This window comes from Varroa destructor, unplaced genomic scaffold, assembly GCF_002443255.2.
Source record: "Varroa destructor unplaced genomic scaffold, Vdes_3.0 BEIS01000001.1, whole genome shotgun sequence".
Taxonomy (NCBI): Eukaryota; Metazoa; Arthropoda; class Arachnida; order Mesostigmata; family Varroidae; genus Varroa; species Varroa destructor.
The window spans coordinates 54,040,606-54,067,260 of record NW_019211454.1 but is presented as its reverse complement, the minus strand read 5'-3'; the positions used below and the strand labels follow the sequence as shown (position 1 = coordinate 54,067,260).

The 26,655-nt window shown below is 39.6% G+C and overlaps 1 protein-coding gene and 1 long non-coding RNA gene across 4 annotated transcripts in view; one reads left to right on the top strand and one right to left on the bottom strand.

The window, feature by feature from the left end:
• Positions 1 to 26,655, top strand: part of LOC111251600 (uncharacterized) — an 85,231-nt gene that overhangs the window by 30,719 nt on the left and 27,857 nt on the right. The window contains exon 1 of one of the 3 annotated variants that reach the window (XM_022808323.2): positions 14,568 to 14,957. The exons of the other annotated variants lie outside the window; for them this stretch is intronic. The gene's annotated coding sequence lies outside the window, so the exon portion shown is untranslated. Of the gene's footprint in view, positions 1 to 14,567; positions 14,958 to 26,655 lie in introns of those variants that run through there. 3 annotated transcript variants of the gene reach the window in all.
• Positions 11,826 to 26,655, bottom strand: part of LOC111251641 (uncharacterized) — a 76,433-nt gene continuing 61,603 nt past the window's right edge. Inside the window, exons 6-9 of the long non-coding RNA XR_015319354.1 lie at positions 18,192 to 18,326; positions 16,114 to 16,199; positions 13,965 to 14,569; positions 11,826 to 12,195 (exon numbers count right to left, since the gene is read on the bottom strand). This is a non-coding gene — a long non-coding RNA (uncharacterized LOC111251641). The remainder of the gene's footprint in view (positions 12,196 to 13,964; positions 14,570 to 16,113; positions 16,200 to 18,191; positions 18,327 to 26,655) is intronic.

The window sequence follows — 26,655 nt, the reverse complement described above, 5'->3', positions numbered from 1 at the left end:
TGACTAGAGGCCTGCGCTTAGGCCGCGTTTGGATAGATCAGGACGAGGCCTGTCCTATCGCATAAATTGCTATCGCTTTTTAAGAAGATTGGAGTAAATTTTCATAAAATATGTCAGAGCAGGATATTAATTTATTTATTTATAAGGCATTTGGATTTATAAGGCATTTGCATTATAAGAAATCAGTGTAGTTAAAATTTCCTTAGTATAATTCGGTTTTCCGTAACCGACATTCGAGTCGCATGCTTTATGATACGTTAGATCGTTTGAGACTTGGCTAGGAGGGAGACATATTTTTTTTAAGGTACTGAAGATACTATCAAACGTTGACAGTGCCAGAGAAATGCATATGAAAGTTGCGTGGCTACGAGGTCAAGCTCAATAACCTCACAGCTTCCATAGCACTGTTCATACAAACTTCAGACCAAAGTTTGTTTGCCCATCTCGTCTAGTTTGTGTAGTTATGTAAAATGTTCCAACCATCTTCGATCATTCATTGACGTTTGAATGATCAGAGGCTCTTTTATCTTATTTTCGACCGAATCAGACCGAGTCAAGTGTGGTAGAGTTATCAGGGGGGCAATTCGCTTAATACTGACCGGCCGGCCGGCTTCCTTAGTCGAAAGTAAAACTTCTAGCACACCTTGCAAATAGCTTCCACGAATCGTATCGATGGGTGAAAAACGGAAGGAGAAAAGATAGAAAGCAAATTTAGGTTTACCTTAATCTAACCTCCGACCTTTGCTGATAGGTTTGGACGGATTTTGTCGCTCCTTATTTGAAAATATTTACGATACAGCTTATCAGTGCGCCAGTCAATTATACATGGGCTGCTGAAATTTTTTTTGCGTTGAAGCCAAGAAAACAGCAAAAAATGCACAAACAGAAAACTACTGAGTAATCTAATTGTTCTGCAAGTTAATGTGTGTGGGGTCGTAGGGTATTTTCATGCCCAAATTGTACCACCGCTTCTGTTATTCCTAAAATGTTTTTCAGATCTTTTTTTGTTTAAAATTAACAGTTTGTTGCTCATTTAATCACACACAAATTTGAAATTAAATCCATTAGAAACATCTGAGACATAGTGCGCGATTGGTGGACGTCCTTTATGCGCGTTGTCTTTGTAAATTGACTAGTTGATATATATAATGTAATAGTAACAGTACATAATTGTATGTACTGTTTTAGTGTCGTTTAACTTCAACAATAAAGTTCGAAGTAATGAAACCTTCCACGATAGAAGAAGCAACTATTTCAAACAAGAGGGTTATGGGGGAAAATGTACTCTCGTTTGTTTGCATCCTCATTAAGTTTGTATGTATTTAGGCTTCGTGAGGCGATTGCGTTACATTTATTAGACCATATGCGATCGGTTTACATAGACACTAGCTCTAACGAAAGATTTATGTATTCTGTATTGTAATAATGGGTTCCACATGAACGGCTGAACAATTGGAAAGGATATTTTTCCAGCCTAAGGATTTGTGATGAGCTCTCCATATGATGAGCACATTAACAAAGCCAACTGTATATAAATAGAGTAACAATTGTGAGCCTGATTTGAAATCAAACCTAACCTTTCCAGTAAAGGACTTTCGATCAACTCAGGCATAAAGAATCGATTTTTTTTTTCTTTTACAAATCGATTTGTTTTTCTCGGCGCCATTTTGTCCGCACGATGGTCACGCATTGACACAGTAACTCAACTCGATGTCCATCGTAGCCGATCAGGTGTGGCCTATTAGTGAAGCGTAGTGTTTAAGGGCGATATTAAGTTGATATTGAAAGGCTCATTAATGAAAAATTAAAGCACGTATGCAATTCCCAAACGATATTGAATCAAGCTATACATATAACCCACTTTAATACAAAGTTCCTAGTCTAAAATCATTATATTAGTAGGCATCCATCGAAGAAGGTAACTAAGCTGACCATGAGACTATGTTTGGAGAACACGTATATGAGTAACGTCTGTATAAGGAGTGAAGATACAGTACAGCGATGAAATCTTAATAATATGTATTATATATAACTGAGAGTTCCGCTAACCTCTAGTTTGTCTTATAATGTTAGATGTACACAGTTCCTGTTGTTCAATACGTTTATTGTTATAAAGATCTGTTACATAACTAATAAATAATAATCAACCGTTATCGACTAGTTCTTGTGTAGTTAACTGGCTTCTGCTCTCCCACACTACAAATATTGTTAGATGTAAAAGGCGTAAAGAAAGCAGAAACTTGTCACTATCATGGCCGGAACCTAGAACATTTCGTTTATATGCGTACTGACCACCTATCTACCGACCGAAATCGTACGAACAACCAAACATGCAAACGTTCATTGTCCCTAGCAGGATTTTCGTAAGCAGTTTTCTCTCTCGGAAACGGCAAAGTCAGAGGACAAAATAAAGAGCAAAGGTGGCAAAGTGGACCATAGCGTTCGCGTACCGACGCGGTCAGTACGCTACAGCGTACATGAAAAAAGTAGCGCGATAATAGCAGGAACCGGCAACTGTCATGCCTCTGAAGCGCGAAAGTTCAGGGCACATTACCCAACAGCCAGTTGGGCTCCACCAGGCTGTGATGTCGTTTTTACCGTATACCAATATGCTTCAACAGGCCGTCCAGCTGTCTATGTTCTTATTCTTTCACGCGCAAATAAACAGTCTTTCTTGTAGGTTCATCGCTGTTTTGGTCAGCGCTTGTGACTTTCCACTCTGCGTCTAAAGCTGTCATCGTGTTGACCCTGCCATTAACAGTCAAAGTCCGACACTTACAAAGATCACCAGTAGCGGTCGAAACGCAGATTTTACAACGAGAAATCAACTTACTGAAGGAACTTAAGGAACGTTACAGCGATAGTCATACTCGTTTTTAACAGGCATCTTAAAACCAGACATATAAAACGGCATCATTTCAATTTGTTACTGTTGACAAGTAAAGAAGCAATAGTTATCAGAAACCGTTTGCTTTCATTATACGATAGCGAACGAGCCATTGCGTCGAAATGCCAAGTGCTGAGTGTATCAGCCTCAAAAACCACCCTACTAAAGATGTCTAGCAAAGAAATTTGTTTGATTTAATAACTAACGATACTTTTACAGTAATTTAATAATCAATCGGTATACTGCGAATCATAGTAGTTCTAAGCAAACTACGTACGTTAGTCTTCATCTCTTCGCATTACAAAGTTGATGCAACAAGATTCCCGTTCTTCCGTCCATTGGAAATTATACTTATCCTTGCCGCTTCTATTCTATTAGGACTGACTGATGAACCTGGCCAACCTATATACCCTTCGTTTGTATATGCGGCATAAAGGCTATTGTTATAAGGGAACGAGCAGAGCTAATACACTAACAGCCGATGGAAAGCATATGATCCACTTGTGCAATAGCGATGACGGAAATAGTGAAAACCTGGGACGGCACAGAATCCGCTTGACGTCACTTCTTGCCGATACTCGCTGTGTCCAATGAGGGAAAACGTAGGGTAACGAGAGTACGCGACCTCTCTTAATTCGTACTGGAATACGAGCGCGTTGCATAAACAACGGCCCTTGGGTAAGGTTTCTGCGGTCATTAATACACGATGCTCCTTTTAGTGGTGCTGGCTTTTCTGTGCTAATGCCGCCAGAGTCGCATATGGTTCCACAGACTATTAGCCTTCATTTGCAAATGTTAGAGGGGGAATCCGGGATACGAATAGAGAGAGAGGGAAAAGATCTTGGGATCATCTATATCATATCGCACTGATGGAAAATCTTAACTGATAATAATTTCCTTGTGTTTAAATTTACTGTGGGATGGGATATGTGTCCGTATTTGAAGTAGTAGCGATATCGTGGGCACAATTAGGCATCACTCTTGAGATCTTAATTCAAGCGTAAATTAAGTTAGTTCTAAGCCAGAGCCTTCTTTATTTCACGGCCAAAATACGTTAGGATAAGACTCGTCTAGCGACAGGTGTTCCCATGGCCCGCGGGCCACCAAAAACCAACCTTATTGATGCAATAGTAAGCACAATCACCCAGCTTCATATTTATTTCGCTCTCATAAATACTTCTGTTATGGTACGTTGATCCGGACAACAAACCAGCAAATATTCAGAGTAATGTGGCGTACGAAGTCCGGAACTAGAATGCTGGCACAAGAGTGCCCTCCTCGCATTAGCGAAACACTTATGTCAGCCTGCGCAGGAAACAGCCATAAAAAAAACTTATGGCGACCGTGCTCTACGACTTCTCATCGAGTTTATGACATCCCGAATTCGAGCCGAAGCTTGGTTCCCCTATACTATCCGTCTGCCGCCCAATGTAATGAAAACGGAAGGTGGAAGAGGAATGTTTTGCAGGTATTACGTCGGCAATACAGTTCGGTGCGCGCAAAGGGTAGCAAAGAGGTTATCTGGTATCCAAGCAAGATCAGATTATATTTATGTGATACTACAAGGTACTTAAACCGTTTAGCTGGGTTCCTTGTCAAGTTGGAATACACCGTGTTTTGAAAATTCAGAAAGAATACTGTCTATGGCGATTTTATTATAATGTGCACATTTAAATATAGATGTGTGTTTCTGAGGGATTCCCTGTTGTGAACTAGACGAGTTAGTTGAAAAATTATTTTCGTTAGCTAGATAGCGCTAAATTAATATCAGCTGGAACTGAATATAGAATGTGCCAATTGACGAGCTCTTTGTCGTAGCAGGCGGGCGTTCATCTACTATTTCTTAAACTAGATGAGAGCCCGTTCCTTTTATGGCGCACCGTCGTTGGAATTTAAGCTATTATCTCATTTGTTCGCACTAGATAAGCCCTCATCAAGACTGCGAACTTTTTTTTTTGTTCTAAATCAAAGATTTACGTCATTGACCGTTTTTATGCAGCTTCTTAAAAATCCAAGATGGCAGATTCCACGGAGCAGGCCGAAAGATCCCCAATGTAGTTCAGAATTAAAGGGCTCTAAAACTTATCAAAATGTCTTTAAAGTTATTTTTGATATACTTAGCTTTTGTCTCTGCAGAAATTAATAGCCGTTTTAGAGAATGGAGTGTCAATTGCCGATTTTGTCGTTCGGATAGATTTGAAAGCTTTTTGTACCTTTAGAACTCTTTGGCCATTTTCGACCCTTGCATTCTTCAGACTGTTTGCATCCTATCAGCCCGAAAAAATCATATATATATATATATATATATATATATATAGAAGCTCCTACAGTCAAATGTTCGAGCATTCTTTCAACGAATTTCTTAACAAACATCTCTGCATTCTATATGCTGTACCATTGATTCCACCTATCTCTAGATGCCCAGTGTTTTCAAGTGCATTGCAAAATTAAATATGCTTCAAAATGATCGCCGTTAGATAATATCCATTTTTCTAAATGCTAATTCAGCCTCTGTTCCAAAGCGCTAACGACCCATGGACTTGTTAGCAGTTTCCTGATCGAGGTCTTTAAACTCCTGAAGTCTAAATAGTGCCAGTACTTTCGTGGTCGACTACCTAGACTTTAGGGGGCAGACGGCATAGAAGAACGACATTCTGTTTGGAGGAATCGGGTCGTAATTTCTGTCCACTGCCAGCCCGTGTTGACGTGCAATGCACCCAAGGAACATTGGAAGATACAATAGATAAACGATAAAACCGTCTTTGGCAAGAATCTATCCGTGTGACCCTACGTGGCATACGTTATCTTTGTAGCAGTTGTTTACAGGAATACAGCCATATACAATAATTAATAATGACAATCATCATCATCATCATCATTCTTATTATTTTTTGGCAATATATATATATTTTTGGATCGATTTTGGCGAGGGAGTGTTAATAGAGCTTTTATTAATTCGGCTGAAGAATTTTTTAAAATTTACCTAGACTACGAAGTTTATATTTTAGCGCTAGCTTTATTAATTAGTGTGCGATTTTATGCGAAACAGCAGATACATGTTTTATTAAATATTCTGATTTTCTGCTACGTTTGAATCTTCTGTTTCGAGGTACTTTCAACAATGATCGGTACTTTTGTTTGTACGTTATCCTATCTTCAAAGTGAATCAGGATTCTGCAACGAATTATGCTCCTAAAACGTTTCGATTTTTTCATTAGGCATTCTGGTCATTTTACTTATATTATTTATTGAAAAAAATATGCCTGACTCCACCATGTTCACAACGCGTAACGACGCTGGAAGATTATTAATTTAAGAAAACATAAGATGTCTGATAATTTCAAGGTTATCCACGTTAGAAATTGATCCGTTTGAACTTAGCCAGCTGACTATGAGTGCATTGAAGAGAAACCTTTTTCTAGGGCGAGGGGGTGTGGGAAGTTGCTGCCCCCATATTTTCGATTGTGACTAGACCGTTCAATAGCGAGAATAAGTCGATCGACCCTCTTCAACCCTCCTTTTCCTATTAACGTAACGTATTCTCTAAAACTGATCAGTTGTATATCGATTCATTATCAGCGTTCTTTTTTTTATATTAGTAAATCGACGTCGGCGCCGTAATCGCATCGCTATAAACAACCGAACGCAGCAATACGTCCTGATTTGGCGTTGATGTATTACTGCCAGTAGACCCTGGCGGCTAGCATTACTTCGCCTCGTAAAGGGGTCCTATATACCTTTTTGTTAACGTAGGACCGCTTTTGACTAACTCTATATTTCTAAATACGATTAAACGACATTACAGGAAATCTATAGAAGGCTGTTGAATTTACACGTATTTTTCAAACTAGATTCTAGGAAGTGCAAGAATCACCAAGAGAGGAATATCTATTTACGCTTCTAATTCGTTACGTAGTCACCTCTGTTTGATTCATCTAAGTTCGTTACTATCACCTAGCATGGTTTAGTAGAGATAAAAGCAAGTAATTATGCATTTACATACAACTGATCTTTCACGAGCTGCTCGTTTCTGCAGTTCAAGGAAGGTAAGGTCGTTAAGTAACGCTTGCTTTAACATGGCACACCAGATCGCTTCGATTTTTGTTGCCATGGTTATAACGGTACTATCGAAAATTATAGTCGAGGAGCAGAACGAAATGTGGCAGGGTCAGGCGGTTACCCAACTGTAAACTGGGGAGAACACACACGAGAGGTTGTATTAGCGGTGGGCTACTGCGAACAGAGGCGATAAATTAAAGACAGTACGAGAGAAAGTTCGAAGGAGTGACCTCTCCCTTACCGTAGATTCACTAGCCACCAGTGTTACTAAGAGCATCTTCATAAAATAGGAAAGCATCAAGTGATTTATGCATCACATGCGACGCTCATGTGGGCGACGCTGCGACTTGCTCGCTGGAGCACTGTATAGTCTTTGAGAATAGGCTGGCACTCTTCGATACGGTGAAGTAGATGTTTCAGAACGAAAGGAACGGGATAGTAACCTACAGGTATGTGGCGAAGGCTATGAATCACAAAAAAGAATAAAACCAAAGGAGGCACAGGCCGACCACAGACCTTTCTACGGTCCAGCGTTTGTTTTTCCCTTAAGTCGAAGTAGTACTCGAGCGCCCCCCGACGGATAGAGTACAATATGCACTTCGTGGGTACTGCTACGATTAAAACGCGCTAGGTAAGATTCCACACTAGCATCGTAAATTCCAGCAATCGAATTTATAAATTAACCAGATGCGTAGTCTACCGATAAAGCCTGCAGTTACGCTGCAGCAACTGTTCCGTTCAGAGTGGACCTATTGATAACGAATGATCGGACACACATCAAAGAAGAGATTTTTGTCCTATGCAATGCAACCGGTACAAGTGATCAATTTTTTGCCACGCTACACTAAGATTTGACGGGTTTTGAATGGAGGAAAGCTATTTTTTTTTTAGGAAAAATCGAGTACAATTTGCTAAAATTAATTTCATTAGTAATTGTCAGTCAACATCAGAACCCTTCGTTTAGCAGTATAAGGTAGTTTTGAATTGCACCGAAATCATTGTTCGGTGTACTTTTCCGTACAATCAAGTAAACAAGTAGGTAAACTTGTCTCTTTGTTACAAGAAGATCTTTACGATGACCTTTCTCAGTTGTCAAAGGTTTTGGTCGAAGGGAACGGACTGAGAGGTTGAGGTGGCTCAATCGGCTAGTTCGACAAGGCCTAGCAGAAGGCGATATACACAATCCTATAGGCTGCTTGCTGTTCTATGGAGGACATTTCTTAAACATGGATTTAAGGACACAGAAGCTTTGCTGATTACTTTTGACATTTGAACCCTTTACATTTTCTGGATGTGTATTTGCTTGAGGAAGTTCGGTGTCTTTCCCTTCCTGAACTCAAAGATTGTTCGTAGATGAACATTTCCATATAGTGTATTGTTATGATGCTGTTATCGTACGCATGCCTCCCTTGAAAACCAAATTGATTTAACCTATGACAATATTACGACTACCCATTCGTTCTTGTAGAGGTACCTTTTGATTCTTTTGCGGTTTTTCTTTGTTCTGCTGGATATGCTTCGAACGCGGTTGCCTAGCTTAGTAATGAAGATGACGCAGGGTTACGTAGTATACCATGAAATAACGAGCAAAAGAAAGGGGGCTGAGCGTGGCGTCAGTTCATACCACTTCAGTGAAACAATATATTCTGGCATAGAGCAGCATATCAAAGAAATGCTCACAATCACAACAGCGAAATGAAGCATAAACAAGGCTAACTAAGGCTCCGTGATTAATTTTTATTGTAACATACGTGTCGACCAGCGTAGATGAAGAAAAGCTATGGGACAGGAGTAAGCGAGCACTTATCATAGGCATATACGTCGAAAATGCACTAATTATAACACAGCATGATCCGGGTTAGATGGGATGCCGGTGCAACCGTCGGTCGAGCTGTGAATGGCTCGTTCCCACGACTACAACTACTGTTAATGCTTTTTCTTATTGTTGACGCTACGCAGAAACATGAAAGACTGATGAGCCAAGCAGACTCTGTCAAGGGTCTTTGGAGTCGGTTGAAACGAAATAAAACGGTCAACTCGAAAGACCACACAGCGCCTGTGCCGTTAGCTTTATTTAAAGTAGGACAAGACGAGTAACGGAACAAAAAAAATTGAGAGTATCGCTGACAACCAGCTGGACATACCCAAGCCAATCTCACTGCCTTACCTAAACTTTTGAACGAAATTAACAACAAGCTTCTCTCTAGCCTGCCGTATGGCTCAGTGAAGTATGTGCTTGACTCGGAAATTGAGGATTTAAGCCATTCTGGCGGAGAGTGGCAATGATTAGCAATGGCTAATTGAGCTAACGGTCTGTACACGACAGCAGATAACCACCGCTCTGGGAAGCTTCAACTTTATTGTTACCTATTAATCATAGGAAACAAATTAGGGGTGTCTCAGGGGTTTAAACATGTTCTACAGTAAATTGGTTTACCGGGTGCAATTGTTAAACAAAAGCATAGGGTTATTGTGATAGCGATGGTAATAGTTATCTAACTTTACCCTTAAGCCAATGACTGGCACCCCATTGGGTTTCTACCTAGAGACCCAAAGAATTCAATAATAATGTATGTCAGATGAAAGGAAGAAGCCTCAATGGGCCAGAGCAAGCACGCGGAACCAATATAAAAAATGAGTCTAGTATAATAAAAGAGAAAAATAGGTAATTTCATTTTTAACGTTTTGAGACCAGCTTTTAGGCGAAGAACATTATCGATAATTAAAAAACGTATTAATTGAGGGAACGGCCCTTTAAGAAATGTGAAAATGGCTTAATTCTGCAAAAGCAAGTACTTTGGAGCTTTGAATCAGCAACTGAGGAGTCTCACAATAGGCGCAGTAGCATGTTGGCAAAAATAATCCAGTATTTTGTTGCCCATCTCCAGGAAATTTTACTACCTAAAAGGCTCGGCATATGGAAAAGGACGGCGGTCCTTGACGTAAGTCTCCCTACCCACCCAGTTGTTTTTTAGGAAGTTGAAAGATTTTTGGCATTGACCTAAGGTATTCCGAATATCATTTTTAGGATTGGTCATAGTCAGGTACGCCAATAAAAAATATGGCTTACTAAAACAAAATGAATAACTATTAAAATAACTGTTTGTAATCATTACTATCATAAGCAATTACCTGTCCCGCTACGTCGATGAAATATAAAAGATTGAAATAACACTTATCACCGACACAAATTAGACTAATCTATTTCTAGCTCTACGGTCTCAGCCTAAAATTTAAAACCAACAATGTAAGAAGTTCTTTATGATTTAGAAGATTTTGCACAGTCTGATTCTACAGTCTTCAACAAGTCACTCCCAGTCGTTTCCCCTAAGGATTTAAATCAAGGCGAAGCATACCGAAACGAATGGATCTGCTTTTCTTAATATAGCAATAGTGGTTTTAACAATATGGATCCAAACAAGAACTGTTTTTCAGCTTGTAGTGAATGAAATAGGGTTAGAAGTTTGTCTACAGTCCAGCAAGATGCCGTGCTGCCTTTAACGCTGTTCGTACGAAGAGTGCCTCAACGTATGACGCGACAATCTATCAAGTTCCAGCTGGCAATGGCTGTGCAATGATAATACTCAAACGCTAATGCTATAGCTTCGAACCTTAACATTTATTATGCCATTTTTCGACCTGAAAAAAGACGTTTACAGTATCATGATTTAGGATCGACTGATCACAAGATCGATTTTTCTATAGAAATGCTTGATTCCAACAAAGTCCTTCAGTAGTGAGGGAATGATAGGTGCGTATCGAATACATTACTCGTCGGCTCAGAGGAAAACGTGACAATTAAGCAGAAGCTAATCTTCAACAAAGATATTTAGACGATACAGGCCAACGAACTCATCTGTGTATTTATCGCACTTTAAGGCTAAAGATAATCGCTATTCTATTAAAAAAGCGGATGGAACAACCGCGACCGATAAAGCGCATACTTATCGTTATAGCTTTGATACTACGTATTTATCGTCTGAAGAACGTCGTTAGCGTTCAACTCGCGCCTCACCGTTCTAGGCGTTAATTAGTTACGTTTATATATTGCCAGCCAATATCAAGCATCACTTAACACTGGCAAACAACCAGAGAGAAACGTCGGAAGAACTTCTGGACTTTGCCTGCAGGAAATTCGGGGGCCATCTGGAGACTAGCGAAGATAAAATCTACAAGAAACGGTTCGCTATAGTGTGGCTGTTAGATATTCGTTGGAAAGTATATACGAATAGTAAACGTTAAAAAGCTCTTTTTAAATCCGTGTTCGAAGCGCACACGCTGCAAAGTTTATAAAGTTCTACCGATATATGATGGCCGAAAGAAACACGATCATTTTTTTTTTTAGGAAACAAGAATTTTTAGATATGAGTGAGGCACGGTCTCTTTTCCTACTTGCAGGCCATGCTTCTGCCGGAAATAGATGTGGCCCCTTTGCATATGTGTATATTAAATCATTAAAACGTGTCATGTCCTGTAGGAATATGAATACATATATGCGAAAATCGACGCTGTAAAGGTAAGCAACAAACAGCTGCTTTTTATACGTTCGAACGCTTTGGATCTTATGCTGTCTGTGTCGGTATGAACTGTATCGCACTTTGAACATGAAACCCGATTTCGGCTATTGACTTGGGTAAGTCTTTCCGACTTACCCAAGTGAGATCTGTCGTGAAAGGTCGGAGTCTAAGCAACTTCTCGAAAACGTAGCGTGCATAATACTGAAATTGTAACCATTGCCCCATGAATAGGTAGGTAAATAACGCAAACGTTTGTACTTTAGGGCCCTGAACTGTACATACGTTTGAAACCCACAATCTTACAGAAGGGTCTTATAGGAAAAGTTGTCAGATATAAGGATATTCAAAGTAACATTTATTGATTAACAATTCATGCAGAGAAATTTCCAAACAAGTCAAAGTTTAATAACACTAACTGTGATAAAATATGATTAATCTAATCAATTAGGCGAATTAAACATTAGAAGCCGTCCTTGTGTTAAATAGCAGCTAGTAACCATATCAGTATCACGATTCGTTCCAAGACGCGGAGTTGTCAACTCATCGAGAGAAGTTGCTGGACGGTAGTGCGTATGGTAGCGGGGGCGTTGGCGGTCGTGTCTGACGTCGTGGTAATTATTGCTCTGACACACATCATGGCGACCCTCTTGGATCATGTGGCGAGTCACTACGTGTCGGTCGGTCGGTCGGTTGTGGTGCTACCCGTTCAAACAGAGCTTGTCATCGCTCTGCCTAAGCAGAAATTCAGGAATACGTAGTTCATTTTAACTTCATAATCTCGAGTAGGTTGCTGATAAGCTGTCTGTATCGACTAGTTTAAGCGGTATCCTAAGCTCGTCGATAAATAGTGGGGCGTCGGCGAGCAAGTAGATAAAGTTTGCTGGAGCGCAAGATTATAAGACGCGCTAAAGAGGCCGGTTTTACACGGCCAAACTTATAAAGTTGATTGGCCTTGGGCTACTTCTTTATGCGCTGAGCCAGAGGGGCTACTTTCGAGTCGAGGGGGGCCAGGGTTATTTTAATGAAAACGCATGCAGGTTTTTTGACTTTGCAGACTTTTCGATAGAATGTACACGACTAAAACTTAAAGTATTTTGAGATGACTGCAAACATATTTCTGATGCTAACTTTCCAGAGAAGGCGAAATAATTGAAGGGCGTCAAAACGTAATTAAGCTTACTGAGAATGTTTATATGTGTATACAGGTACGTTAAATGGAGACATCGTATTTTCGTACCGCTTATCGCTGTTGGTAGTAGCGCGCCAGAGGCGGTCAGTTTTGAAACTCGGATAGTCTGATTAGCATTGATTAGGCAAAACAATATAACTGATATATGCGCGATATTGTGGATAATCATTACCATCGACAGGTATTTATTATGGACAATCGTGTACACTAGTTACTATAGTTCTACGATAGAAATCTTTAATATTATTATTGATGGAACAAGATGCGACTCGTTGGTACGCCTACAGCTGAGTCATCCAAAACCCGGGTTCACGCTGCGTAGCAGAACCTCATGTCAGCCTTACGGTAGATGGATCATAATTCCTGACCTGGCTGGGTTAGCAGCAAATGATTTAAGCAAGTCTTTTCTAGGCCTAATTACAAGCCTGTATAAGAAAAAGGACATTTCGTTCCTAACTTCGAATTTTTCGAATTCGTTACTGGCCGGTATGACCTTCATCTTGCACGATGTGCTTTATGGTTTTGAATGATGTTTCTTCATGCATTGTGATCAGTTGGCTTTTAGAAAAATTTTCGACGAAAATACTAGTGGTATATTTCTAGCCAGCGATTGTTCTTATCGATTTACCCTTTGAGTTTTTCGTCTGCTGATAGCCAAGTGGTACGTCTTTGTTGTCGTATTTTTATCCATATCGCAAAATTTCACTTGAAATTTTACAGGTTTTAAAGTGGATATGGTCTTTTTCAAACTGAAGGTTTGTTTTTATATATCTAAAAGTAAAGTTTAAATATAAACAATGTAAAGGTATTTATTATATATATATATATATATATATATATATATATATATATATATATTGTTATGCTTTAAAGCGAATTGTATCGCTATCGTAATATCATTATATTTATACAACTGACGAATTTCATTTTACAGCATAATTATGATCATTGACTAATTTAAGCTGTTTATATTTAAAACCGCGGTACACTGACGAGTGGATTTCTAAGACTGTGAGGTATCGAAGATCTAACGAAGGTGAAGTTCAACCATAACAATCACTGTAAAATACATTATTTTAGACTATTGGATGGTACTTTAAGTGTTCATTCTAGTGGCCGCATTTAGAAATCTCGCACGGTTCAACGTAAGTTAATTAATTACGTTAGTGATAAGAACTTGTTTCAATAAAAATTTTGCTTATCAATAATAACATTTAATTGATATTATCGTTCATATTTCTTCTGTGACGCGATTAGCAAAATTGTGAATCAACAACAACAACAACACACAAATGCATATGATAGGCCTTACCCTCATGCTGGGAGCTAGCTGTTTGATGTAATGCCCAACGTACCGCATGCTAAATACTAGAACTGAATGCTTCACGAGTACAGTGATTACTTCATATTGAAGTTTCTGTAATTGTTTTATTAACAATTCGTAAGTTAAACGTGATACTGTACTGAGCATGCATAAAGTTGCATGCAGACATCCGAACACTACACACTCACTCCAACGTCTTGAAGAGCCCTTGAGGTTTGTCTCGAGGACAATCAGAGAATTGCTAGCGCCCTCATGCTCCTAGTTCTCTTTCCATCAGTCCAATGTATCGACACCGCAGCGGCTGCGTACGAGAAGGAGGGGCAAGCGTTCTCATGCGGAAAGCTGTCTTGTGTATGCGGCAAGACAAACAGGATGCGGCAATACACCGGAGGGACGAATAAGCTTCCCTATATGAAATACGTTTGTACTCTTTACCATTGTTGTTTGTTATGGATGAGCCCTATGTCGCATGAGTGTTTCTCTGGCTCTCAAAAAGAACCTCGTTTTCGCATTCCTGCTACCGACGGGTGTTTTTGTTATCGCTTACTCTTTGTACGTGCTCTCCTGCGATTAAGTCTTCCGAGGCGAGCAACCTATTGCTTGTAAGATTAAAAAATGGCACATCACTTCGTTATGGTTAGGTCGAAAAGGTCAATAATTGTTAGGATTTCTGGGATCATTGAAAAACAGAGGAATGAGGTGCTCTTATGTACATCAGCTGCGAACTGCCTTTCCAACATCAAGTGATGATTCCAAGAGACGCTAACAGACCAGTGTATTTATGAGCTGGGCTAGTGATAGTAGCTCAGGACTCAGATGATGCAGCGCTAATAGATTATAACATGTATGTTCGTTGATGGCTATGTTACAACAACTGATATTATCATAAGGACGCCTGGCGCTTAGACACAGCGGGGGTACGATTGAAGGAAAATATTTTTCCCTAAATAGGAATTGCTACTACCGCGCTAAACATCAAAGGTTGGTTTTTTTTATCAGTGGCCAAGCCTTCAAATATACAAGTGATTGCTATAGCTTATTGACTATTTCCCTTTGAAAGTATATGATCCTGGATAGTGTAATGTTTCATTGTAAACATAAATTAGTTTGTTAAACATAAAGTTAGTGATTCTATATATATATACATATACAAATATATATATATATATATATATATATATATATATATAAATAGGTATGTTTAATTCCACTTGGGTAGTTGGCAAAACGAAGAACGAAAACTGAATTTGATTGCTTGCGGCATACAGGCAATCGAATGATTTGAATGGGCCGACTTCAGATCTGAGAAGCGCGATTAGTTAGTACAAATATTATCTAGATATCATTTGTAACACACATCTTCAAAACCACTTATCGTATACAGGAATTTCAGCTGTGATCAGTAAACAATTTCTTCCTCTATCAGGCGGGTATCAGTGATTTTACGCTGTATTTGTTAACATTTGTGGATCCCAGCTATAAATATACCACTTTAGCGGTTTTTGGCAATTGCTTACCTGTAAGGCAACTGAGACTGGTCTAGGTCTCTTCTTTTCGTATATAAAGTTAGATAGCATTCGCTATTTGGTTAGCCACTTCGAAAGGGTTCACCGAAATTCAACCTAGGAACCTAATAGGAATAACGACTAATTTAAGGTGAGTGGCCCGCTCCCGAGAGAAAACCGACAAGCCGAGATCCTTCAGAGCCTCAAAGTGGAGCCTAGAATGGTATTTTGTTAAACTTTTCTTATGATTCATTACTTGTGTGTACTTAGCGCTATAAGGAAATCTAAACAAATTTCACTGATAACTAACACTTTGGCCGAATAAGTTGTAACTTTCAGCAAGTTTGCTGGACGTGTTTAGTCTAATTTCTTTAGAAATTATCATCTTTTATAATTCTTGGTACTCAAATGGAACGAGCTTAAGGCGATATAGCATTTACCCAATTGATCCAGCTTTTCCGCATAAGTGATTCCACGCTGTTCTTCTACAGTTTAAACAATACCTAAATAGGTAAAACTCTTTATACTGTTGTCCGGGCAAGCTTTGATTATTGCACTACCAATTTATTTGTATCGCTTTATGTAACCCGGCCGGAAAAATTAATTCTGCACAGAACAGGAAACAGCCCTACCTTTGTTGTCGCCGTACCCCGTCAACTCGTGTCGGCTGGGAATCGTATTCAGGCCGGCAGGCAGAAGCTCAACGATTCCAATTTCTCTGTAGAGGAAGTTGCCACTAGTCAAAATGTCCAAGCGAGCCGGCGTCTTATCAGATATGTTGAGAAGAGATAATTAGAGATGGACGTCCCGCAGGACCTGTTCGTTGGCCTGCCAAACTAAGTTCTTTTGCCAAGAATTGGACGCACGAGAAATTTTATATCAAGTGACGCCTCGTTGAGTTCGTTGAGAAATTCAACAAACCCAAACGTTTGTTGAATATTTCGTAACTCTGAAATTGGTATGGTAATAACTACACTAGGCATAGATTACGCATGTGTGGGAAAAAAAATAATTAGCGGGATTCATCTACGTATCGCGGCCTTTACAGCTACGTTTGCAGCGGTCATCGCAGTGATAGTCCAAGAGGAACATGACAGAGACAATAATAAGGCTCTCGAACTAAGCTGAAAGGATATTACTTTATTGCTGCTATAATTGTATAATAACGCTATTATCAGCAAAACGTTTGAAATATATCGCCATTTATGTTTCTAAGGGGTGCATTTGAATTCGGTACAAGAGGAAAAGGTCACAACAACAAAAGTAGTTACATTTAACCGAATGAAGTAGCATAAATCCCCTTAGTAGCTAGTGAAAATAGGTAGAAAGAAAATCGTGTTTCGCACTTGCTGCTTGAGGCACTGTGACAGCTTTTTTGCCCTATAAGAGCTTCTTTAGCTCTTCATTCCCTAGCAGTTCTTGTAGCTAGCTTTACTCAAGCGAAACTGCTGGTACGAGGACGAAGGACGCTGGCTTGTTGTCTGTTGTCCTGTTCATTTTACGTAGCAATCATTGCGCTAATGCTATATCTACGTTGGGTACATTGTTTCGTGCTCGCATCGTGAGTGACATGGCAAACTAGCTAGAGTACGAAATGGAATAAGTCTTCCTATGCGCATCTATAGCATATGCATCAACAAAGCAGGTATCAAATAAGGCAGCCGCTTTTTTGCAGGCTTTTGTTAAATGCTAGTACGAAATAACGTGAAACAATAGGCGAATACTGAACCCGACAGAAAGACGGATTCATTTAGACCAATTTTCCAGATTTCAGCGTTGTTCTAGCTTAGAGTTTCAGCCTCGCGCTGACTTACAAATAACGTGTATTTGTTTTGCCAAGAAAAGGCTTGATATAGAGAAACGGAAACAAACTAGACACTCTGTGCTGTCGGGATATTTGGTGATTGACACTCCTGTATCTATAGCGCTCAAACGAGTTTTGGGACGTTTATATATCAATTGTGCCGTCGAATTGTTTAAAAACGTGGAGCATCAGTAGGTCCACGTAGCAGAGTCATGGTCAATGTTTGATCTTTCATAATGCGTAAGTGAGTAAATTCGAATAACGTTAATATAATGATTCGTGAAATGACGTCAATTTTACGGTTTGTAGAATTTAGAATTGTAGTAGTGTATCTGCTCGCCCATTTCCAAATATACACTCAATGTTGTACCAGCGTAAGCTTCTGCTGGGACGTGTTACACACTGTTGAACGTTCTTCAGTTGGATAGAATGCCCACTACAACAAGAAATCATTGATTTGAATAACAAGCAAGATTTTACACAACGTTGGAGTAGGTAGACATCAATGTTAAGCATCGATTTTTCCCTTTCTATGAAGATCACCCACAATTCACTATCTTTGACACGAGCTTTGGCTGACGATTTGCGCCGATACAGGTTATGAAAGCTATTACAGCCGGCGTTGGCAATATATCATTCGGCTGGCGCTCGCGATTTGGTGCCTCTGTCCCAAGCGATTTCTACTTCATGTAACAGTAAGCAATGGCAATGATTGCTTCGCGGCTAGCAGCACGTTTTGTACTGCTTTCGTTGTGCTATTTGGCCGAAATTTCCCGTTGGCCACTCGTTTTTTTTTTAGTTTACCCGCTGGTAACGCGACTCAAACGCGTTTGAGTCGCGCATTAAGTACGGACCATCGACAGTTAAGCATTGCAGCTAATTATTATTATTACTAGTACTACTCACGTTGTTACTTATTGCTTCATCTACTTCTGAATGATTAGAACGATCGTTACGCTTTGTGAGTCTACGAGCATGAGAACAGGTCGGCCGGTGGCTTGGTAAATTTAGTCCTCAGTTAGGTCGGCTGGCCACCTGGAACTAAGAATCATTTAACGGTCCTATAATACAGCATAGTGAACACAAGATATATTGGCCAGCTGTGTTTTGTACTTTACTGGTGGCTAACAGCGGCTGGGGGGGACGGGAAGATCTTCTAAGACTTCAGCAGAAGTCGACGGTTAGCATTAGCCCATATTTGTCCCACCATCGAACAGGATCGTAATCATTTCTATGCAACAATAAGAAATACAGTAGGCCATTCGAACTTGGAATTGTCGCAGGATTATCTCGGACATCAAAAACCAGCTATAAGGTTCAATTAAATCAATATAATTACAGCTTAAACTAGCAACCTCAATGGTCTACCTGTTTTTCATTCAAATATATTGTTAGTTCGGTCCATCCAGATCTCGAATGGTGATTAGTGAATATCGTGAAATTTTCTGCGATCATTTGAAAGTTAAGTTCGTCATGCAAAAGTTCAATTTAAGTTCAGTCCTCGCTTGCTCACAGTCGAGACAAACTGTGCTTAATAAAATCATCCAATTTCTAGATGGATCATTCTTTCGTTCGCGATAGCTAACAAAGTAACCGTGAATTCTGTGAAAAGCGCGAAATTGATATATCGAACATTATATGTGATACGTAATTTACGTTGATATCGACACATTTCCATAACCTTTGCATAAATATCGGCGGTATCGTTGGCTATCGAAGAAATCAAAGGTCATGGAATATTGCCCCGGTGCGGGACCTCTGTATACGGTCTCTATATATCTCTGTACGGATGTGTCAAAGGAGACGCATGTCAGAAATATATATGTGACATAAACAAAGTTTATGGCTTATGCTAGGCCATTATTGTTGCAACTTATTATTTACAATTGACTAATATCGCTTGGCTCAATTATTTACCTATGAAAACATGCTACAAAGCTCAATAATATAATTATAGAACCAGTAATTCTACAAATACGCTTCTTTAAGGCGTCTGGCGAGACAATGGTACAATTCTAAATTTAAGTTTATTTCCAGGCTCTATTAGACTTCATCGAAGCCAATGAGATGGCGAAGGAGTGATATCCGCACCCTGTGGGTCTGCAGAGGGGCAGTTACACTTCTAGTCTGCGAATAATCAAGAATTTTTTAACTGGACACTTGAAAACTTTTTGCCTATAGTTTGAGGTATGTCAGCTAATTAAATTACCCGAATATAAACGCCGATACTATAGCGACTTCTTGCACAGCCAGTAGTAGTAGTGTGAGAAGGGTAAATGATTTAAGCAAAAGGCAAGCACTCAAATAGACTACGTTTTTTTTCCATTTTCTAAGACTAATTTACCTCAATAAATGGTAGATTGATGAGCAAGAAGGAAAATTGACACACTGAGACATTTGCATACTTATGTCACATGTTAAACTCTAGACAAGTCGTTTCTATGGATGACTGCTAATATCAATATTGTTAAAGCATGTCATTTATTTCTTGGTAGATGAGTTAGTCCGTTTGCCCAACGTAAATGTTATAGTTCGCGATGGATTACAGGGAAAAGATAGGCACCTATTTGCATTAAGGTGTTCCACGGTGCTGCGTACCATATTGTCCAGGTCTGATGCCCGGCTCAAAACTGACCGGTAGGATCAAGGATTGTTGACGCAGAATAGAGGGGCTGAAAAAATTTCTCCAGGCAAGTCGAGTTCCGTCGCGAGTAACTATCACTGACTGGCATCGTCAAAAACTTATAGCCATTGCCAACCGGTTCTTATCTCAGAGGAGCCGCATAAATTATAGCGACCCTCATTAATTAAGTACTTCAAAGGTGAACTAGCTATATTTGAGATATTATAGAATAGTTCGATTGATTAGGGAAACATTTCCCGCGGGATTATAACATGTTCACTATAAGCCCTAGTCGTCATCTTTGGCGAGAAGATGAGACCACCTTAATGCCACGATGCGGCTCCCGTGCCTGAATATGTCCAGCCTAGAGCTAATGTCCTCGTTAAGTCACACAATTTTAACCTGACAGGTCATTGTTGAAAGCTTCCAAAAAAAATAAATAATAACTAAAATCAATTTGAAGTTTGCGCCTACGTTCAAACCTAACCATTATTATAATCCTATTCTAAGCCACTTCAAGCTGCGGTATGCATAGTCTACAGCTATACGTTTTAGTGCATAAAAACGTTTTGGAAGTATCTTGCCTTTAGTAGAGAACTAAGGGTAGTGGATGCAAGGCCGAAAGGGATGCTGTGTGTCCTAACACATACTTGAAATCATCAAAGAAATCGCCTCTTTCTTGTCGCTTCGCATGTAGCCAATAGAACATGGACTTTTACCACAATGCAGAATAACTTGAGCAAAGAAAAATTTACACATGTAAAGACGCCGAAGTAAACGTTTATAGAAATTATCTAGACAAATAAGACTTTTGCGTATTGAAAAAAAGAGTAAAAAACGTTTTTGAAAACTGGAGTTGACTTAACCATCTGTTTCGAGACATGTATTTGACAACTGACGCATCATTGTATGTCAAATGGCTGACGACTAATCCTTAGGGAGATGTTAGTTCCGTAACGTAGGCGCATAGACGGATCCCATGTGCGTTTTGCGCCCAGAGAAATCATAAGCCTATATTTGTTTCTAACACGTTGATCGACCCTCTTTCTAACCGGGACCTTTGTTTACACATGTCAACCTATGGTTACCTTTGTTTCGTCAGCAGCATTCGTGAGACGTAGTAAATCAAAAAGCAAAGCATCAATTGAACATTAGAATAGACGCAGTATCGTTTTATCCTCGGCTATCGACTACTGGTGCATTGAATTAGCAGTTCATTGACATTAGCTTGACTCTGCCCAGTTTCTCGCCTTTGTTCCGTTACTCAATTGGACGAAGATGTATTGCTAACTATTAGAAAACAAAGCGTTCTTTGTTCTATCTAAAACAATGTTACCGAATGTTAAACTCGAGACTTTTATTTATTTATTTGCTAATTTCAGCAGACGACAAGCTACGGTGCAAAACAGCCTAGCCCTTTCGCCTGCTAATTGGACTAACCTAAAAATTGACTTCATTATAATCTCTGCCATTGTGAGGGGTGGGTAGCTGCCTCTCATCACCCCTACGTTGTGAACAGCTGCCAATGTGATTGCCGATTTGGATTAGAAGAAGCAAATCAGAGCAGCTCACTATGAAGCCGATATTAGTTAGATCATTCAAGTACATACAAAATAGACTGGCTTACATGAGCGTCCATCTTTTAAGCCGAGATCAATCGATACCGTAGATTAGATAACAGGGCATTGTGGTTTTTATCGGACCTGGTAAAGATCCTTAATTCCAGCGTTAGAAGAGATAAATTCATCAGCTGGACACATACCCGTCGCTTATGCGGAACGATACAGATCGTATTCGCGACGATTTGTTTACATTTCAACCGGATATTTAGCATTGAAACTATCTGTTACGTGAAAACGAAAATAGCCTTTGATGGGGGAATATTGCACTAGCCAAATTCGAGCCATTTGGTTTTATAGAAAACTGATATGAAGGATCCGATTGAAAGTATCAGATATACCACCTTAGCTACAACGTGCCCCCCTAAGATTAACTTTGCTCCTCAAATATTTACTTGTCCAAGTTCTGCCTCTATATAGTATTATCAGTTGATGTAATATCTGAATGAACACAAGACCCACTAGACACTATTCGCCAAAGCTTTCCTAAATTTAGATGTTGATATTATTTGTATTTATCCTCCTTTTACAAAGAAAGCTCGGATGAAGGAGTTGCCAGTGGCTATGTTATAGAATCTCTGTAGACTATGTTGAAACACTGTTTTATAGATACAGTCGTATACCAACACAAAGCTTTACAACCGACTGAGCCGCGTACGCTTAAATAGATATGAGGAGCATGAGCTCTCTGTCGTCGCCATTTGACATAAGAATAAAGATCGCAATGCAAAATTCGATTAAGCTGTCAATATCAATACAATGGGTATAATGAAGAAAGGATACAACGGAGAAAGGGGAATGCATCTTTATGGGTGCGGGCTGGAAAACGCTACGCTTGATACTCTAAAGGTGGATTACCAATATTGACTATTCAGCCAGGCCACTAATCAGGCAGATACAATTGATTAAAACTCCTACGAACCCATATATGCATAAGTTATGATTATTTCAACTTCGACTGTGATTTGAACAGTGTAAGATATCAGCGCTTATTTCATAATCTGTGGAAAATCCCGTTAGATGTATGCCAACACCTGCCTATTAAGGCTAGGACCCATAACAGACGTTATAGAGCTCTTGCACAAACCGGGATTGTAACAACGGAAAAAAAACGCGAACTAGTTATGTGAAGGAAGCATGTTTGCCTGGCAGACTCCGTGCAGATTCTTTATCCGGTGAATTACATTTTAGGCTTGAAGTGTATGTGCCTGGGTCTTTCTGGCGCACTTATCCTCTTTATGAGGCGTTGTAGTCCTTTAACTATCATTCAGTAGGTATTCTGAGCAATGGTCGAGCTTCGCGAGCCAAGTTGACTCATCCTAACTGTTGACACCCATTGCGTAGTTAGCTCATTACTTGAGTTGAGGTTCTAAGAAAATAAATGTTATTCTATGATTGATAAAAGTAACATATATATGAATTAAATAATATGAAATATCATTTTTTGTGTTCTTTGATTTTCTAAGCAAAAAGGAAATGCCCCCATTTTCCCAGGAACGTTTTCGAATATTAATCGCTATTCATCATCCTTTTTCATATATTCGGTCTTAAATATGTGGGCCATTTACATTAACATTAGATAAACTCAAAATACATCCTCTAACAGGGCAAAATAATTCTTGAATGTGCGCCTAAGGGCAAAGTCTCGCCGAAATTTCTAAATACATCCACATCCGCATTCCATATATATTCAGACATTCTACTCGTATGACTCACACTTATCAGTCATAGAGCAGGATTCATTCCTGTTTCGGCCTTATTTACCAGCAGGTATTGTGTATGTGACTCTCAAACTAATCATCGGCTCGACCGGAGTCGAACTCAAGGTTGTGTCCAGCGATCGTGGCTAGAGTTCGTCGCATTTCTTCTTTATAGACGACTGATACTAATCTATTTTTATAACTTCTTGTTAAATTTTTGTGTAGCGTTAGGAAACCGTACACGACGTCATGATTCGTTTCTTTCTGGCGTAGCGTTTCCGTATTCAAAACAGATGTTAGAATATGCTCACTTCTCTAACCACTTCGTCATTGTAAGCCCATGGCTCTGTTCCATATCTTTTTCGTTCATTCGTCCACTGATCTGTTTTTCTTGCTACCTCTGCTTTTCGCACTTTCTCTAGAAGAACGGAGATTTTTGCTTCGTGTAGTGGACATTCCGATCTAATACGAGCATGTTTCCACTTAAAACTTCACATGAAGATCGTTCTATAAGAGATTCTTTCAGCTGTCCGCTGCACTTGTTCTCCTGGGGGAAATATTCAAAGTTTTCTCCCTCGACATTTTTTCGTTTTTTCTCCCCGAATCAGCTAGCTCCACCATCTGTGTGCTCGCTGTTCCGGACCCCTAACGTCGCTGGCAGGTTCTGATAGTCCACAGTTGGGAGATTTTTTTCTCGGCTCGATCTTTGGAAAGCCTTTTCTACTGATAATAGAGAATAAACAGGATATTGTTCGGCCAGTAGGCCAAGCGATGTTTAGCCCAGCAGGAGAAATACCATTGAGTACCGGTTTAACGTGCATTCAACACCCTGGATCGCCCCAAGTCCTTTTAACAATGAACGTAGGGATGTTTCCTCGTCCGGCGTAACCTCTTCGCTCGACGATCATGCGTTCATATTTCTTTCGATGAAGTAAAATCTGATGACCGTCATCTACTCGAGTACGCATGATAGTGCTGTTCGCAATCAAGGGAACGTCTGTGATGATGTTAACTGTGATGGTTAAAAAGCCTTACCTTTGCAGGCATTTCTGAAGGCAGAGAAGCCAGACAGCTAGTACACGCACAGATTCTTCACCGATAGAACCCATGCTCGGCCTAGAATCTATTTCTAGCCATTTTTCTGCCAACCTAGCACTCGCAAAGAAACGTAAGGAAAAGACATTTAGCAGAGTATTCGACGAAAATAAAGGGCCTTCGAGATGAACGTTTATGGAATCTTTATAGAGCAGATTTTCTTGCTTTATTAGAACTTCGTCAATTACACAGATTTTCGGCGATTTGCGTTGGTATACACATACATGTTTTGGATGATCGACTCACGAAGTGAGTACAGACAATGTTAGCCTATAGCACTTAACAATGCTTTATGTCAAAACATTTAAAATTGCTAATCATTTCGAATAGTGATCTCAATTTTTATTGGCCTACATCACAAAAATATGAAAGGCTCTATCTTTATGAATAATTATTGTTCAGTGCACGTGTGCATGTACACTATTAAGTCTGACTTAAAACACATACTTGATTCACAAACTTTGGTGCGGCAACTAACTAAAACCACTGCATTCTGGTCGAAAAAAAAACTAACATTATGTGCTTCTAAATAAACAGAATAATAGTGCTGCATGCGCTTAAAGAAAGAGGCAAACGAGATGATTAGTTTAGCAGATTCTAAAGAGCACCCTCTTATCTGAAACGAGAAGAGGAAATTGAGATCGGGGTTTGTCCTAGCAGTTTATGGAAGAACATCTGAAATTTTAAACACTTAGAAAAATTAAGTTTTTTCCGAAGCAGGTCTTGAGATCGTAGCGACCTATAATAGAAATCAGTGGTGCGGAATATGAGCGACTCCGGGAACGTAGTGGTATAAATCGGAACGTGAGAGTGTTCTAACGACAAGAGATTATCGTCTAGTGACTGGGAAGTGACCACAACCTCCTTCGTGCCGAAAGCAAGATAAATAAAAACAAGTAAGAGATAAAAATAAAAGCATAAACATTGGCTAAGCTGACACAGAAAAGCACGGCAAAATGTCACCAAGGGTATAATTGGGACTTAGATCTATTTTTAGTTTCACAGCTATAGCCAGTTCCCCAAGTCACGACACACTAAGAATAAAGGCAGTAAAGAAGAGCGAATGTGCGTTAATAAAGGATTTCAAACGAAAGGAAAGCTTGGGTTTCCCGTGAGCTGAACTATCGATGTACGTGTTTACCCACGTATAGTTTCTGGAAGGGCTTACCGTACAGTTTATCTAGCCACAAACAAATAATCCATATAAAATATTTCTGTTGTTTAGTCTTTCGTTGCACAAAGCAGCGGTATAGGTAATATTGAGAGTATACCTAGAGAAGCAGGCAATATTATGGATAACCTTAAAGCTTCCCCCTATAAGGCAGACTACGAAATGTGTGTGATATGACATTGTTTATTTGGCTCGATACCAGTTGCTGTACATTGATATGCTGTACGCATATATGGCAGGCAGGAAATCTATTTGAAACGAGGATTCCCTCTAGGAACCCTAAAAAGGGGAAGTTCAGCTATAAAGGTCGTCGCCCATCAACGCTGGTGCAGTTAGTAATGGTTTGTTGGGAACAGATTTTCGCATGTGATATCCATAGCATCAAGGACGTCGTCTTTTTGCCGTCATTTATACCGTACCGTTGGGCCTATTTCATTAGGTTTAACCATAACCATCGAGGATGTCACTTGCGTAATGTTAGCAGTTGGTCTGACCATGCCAACAATTTAGCTTATTGTTTCTAACCGTTAGATGATCGCCAAAATAATCTATTTAGTTTTGAAGTTAGAGTTGTAAGTGAACACATAAGTTATAGCCAGAAAAACCCTATATAAATGGAACGTAGTTAGGTTTGCCGTACAATATAAGTTACGGTAGTTATAGCTGATGTTAATTTGCGATATACAAGATCACCATTAATAGTCGGTTATAGTCGGCTGCATATGGCGCTCTGAGCTACATTTTCGCTTCAGCGAAGAAACTGAGAAATGGTTAGTTAGCCGGTTTAATCTGTCCTTCTTGGGATATCGGTCCTTGCAAGGCCTATTATTACATTTTCGTGTCATTTGGCCGTCAAAGCCATAAATGAGGTCGACGGTGTTGCGAACTCGCAGTGCCGTTACTAATTGCTGGCTCCGTGTGTACAAAGCACAGACCCAAATACCAACGAGTTCTGTTATTTTTTGTTGCTTGTCGATACTTTCTTGTGTAAGCTGTTTACTGTCAAACGCACGATCCTGCCAGGAAGATTGTAATCTCATTGGATTGGATCTGATATAACCTTTTTACTAGAAAGTAAGCCAATGAATAACGCACGTAAACAGAATAAACGGAAAATACGATGTATACATTGGTCATGAATGAAATCGTTTAGTTAACTCCG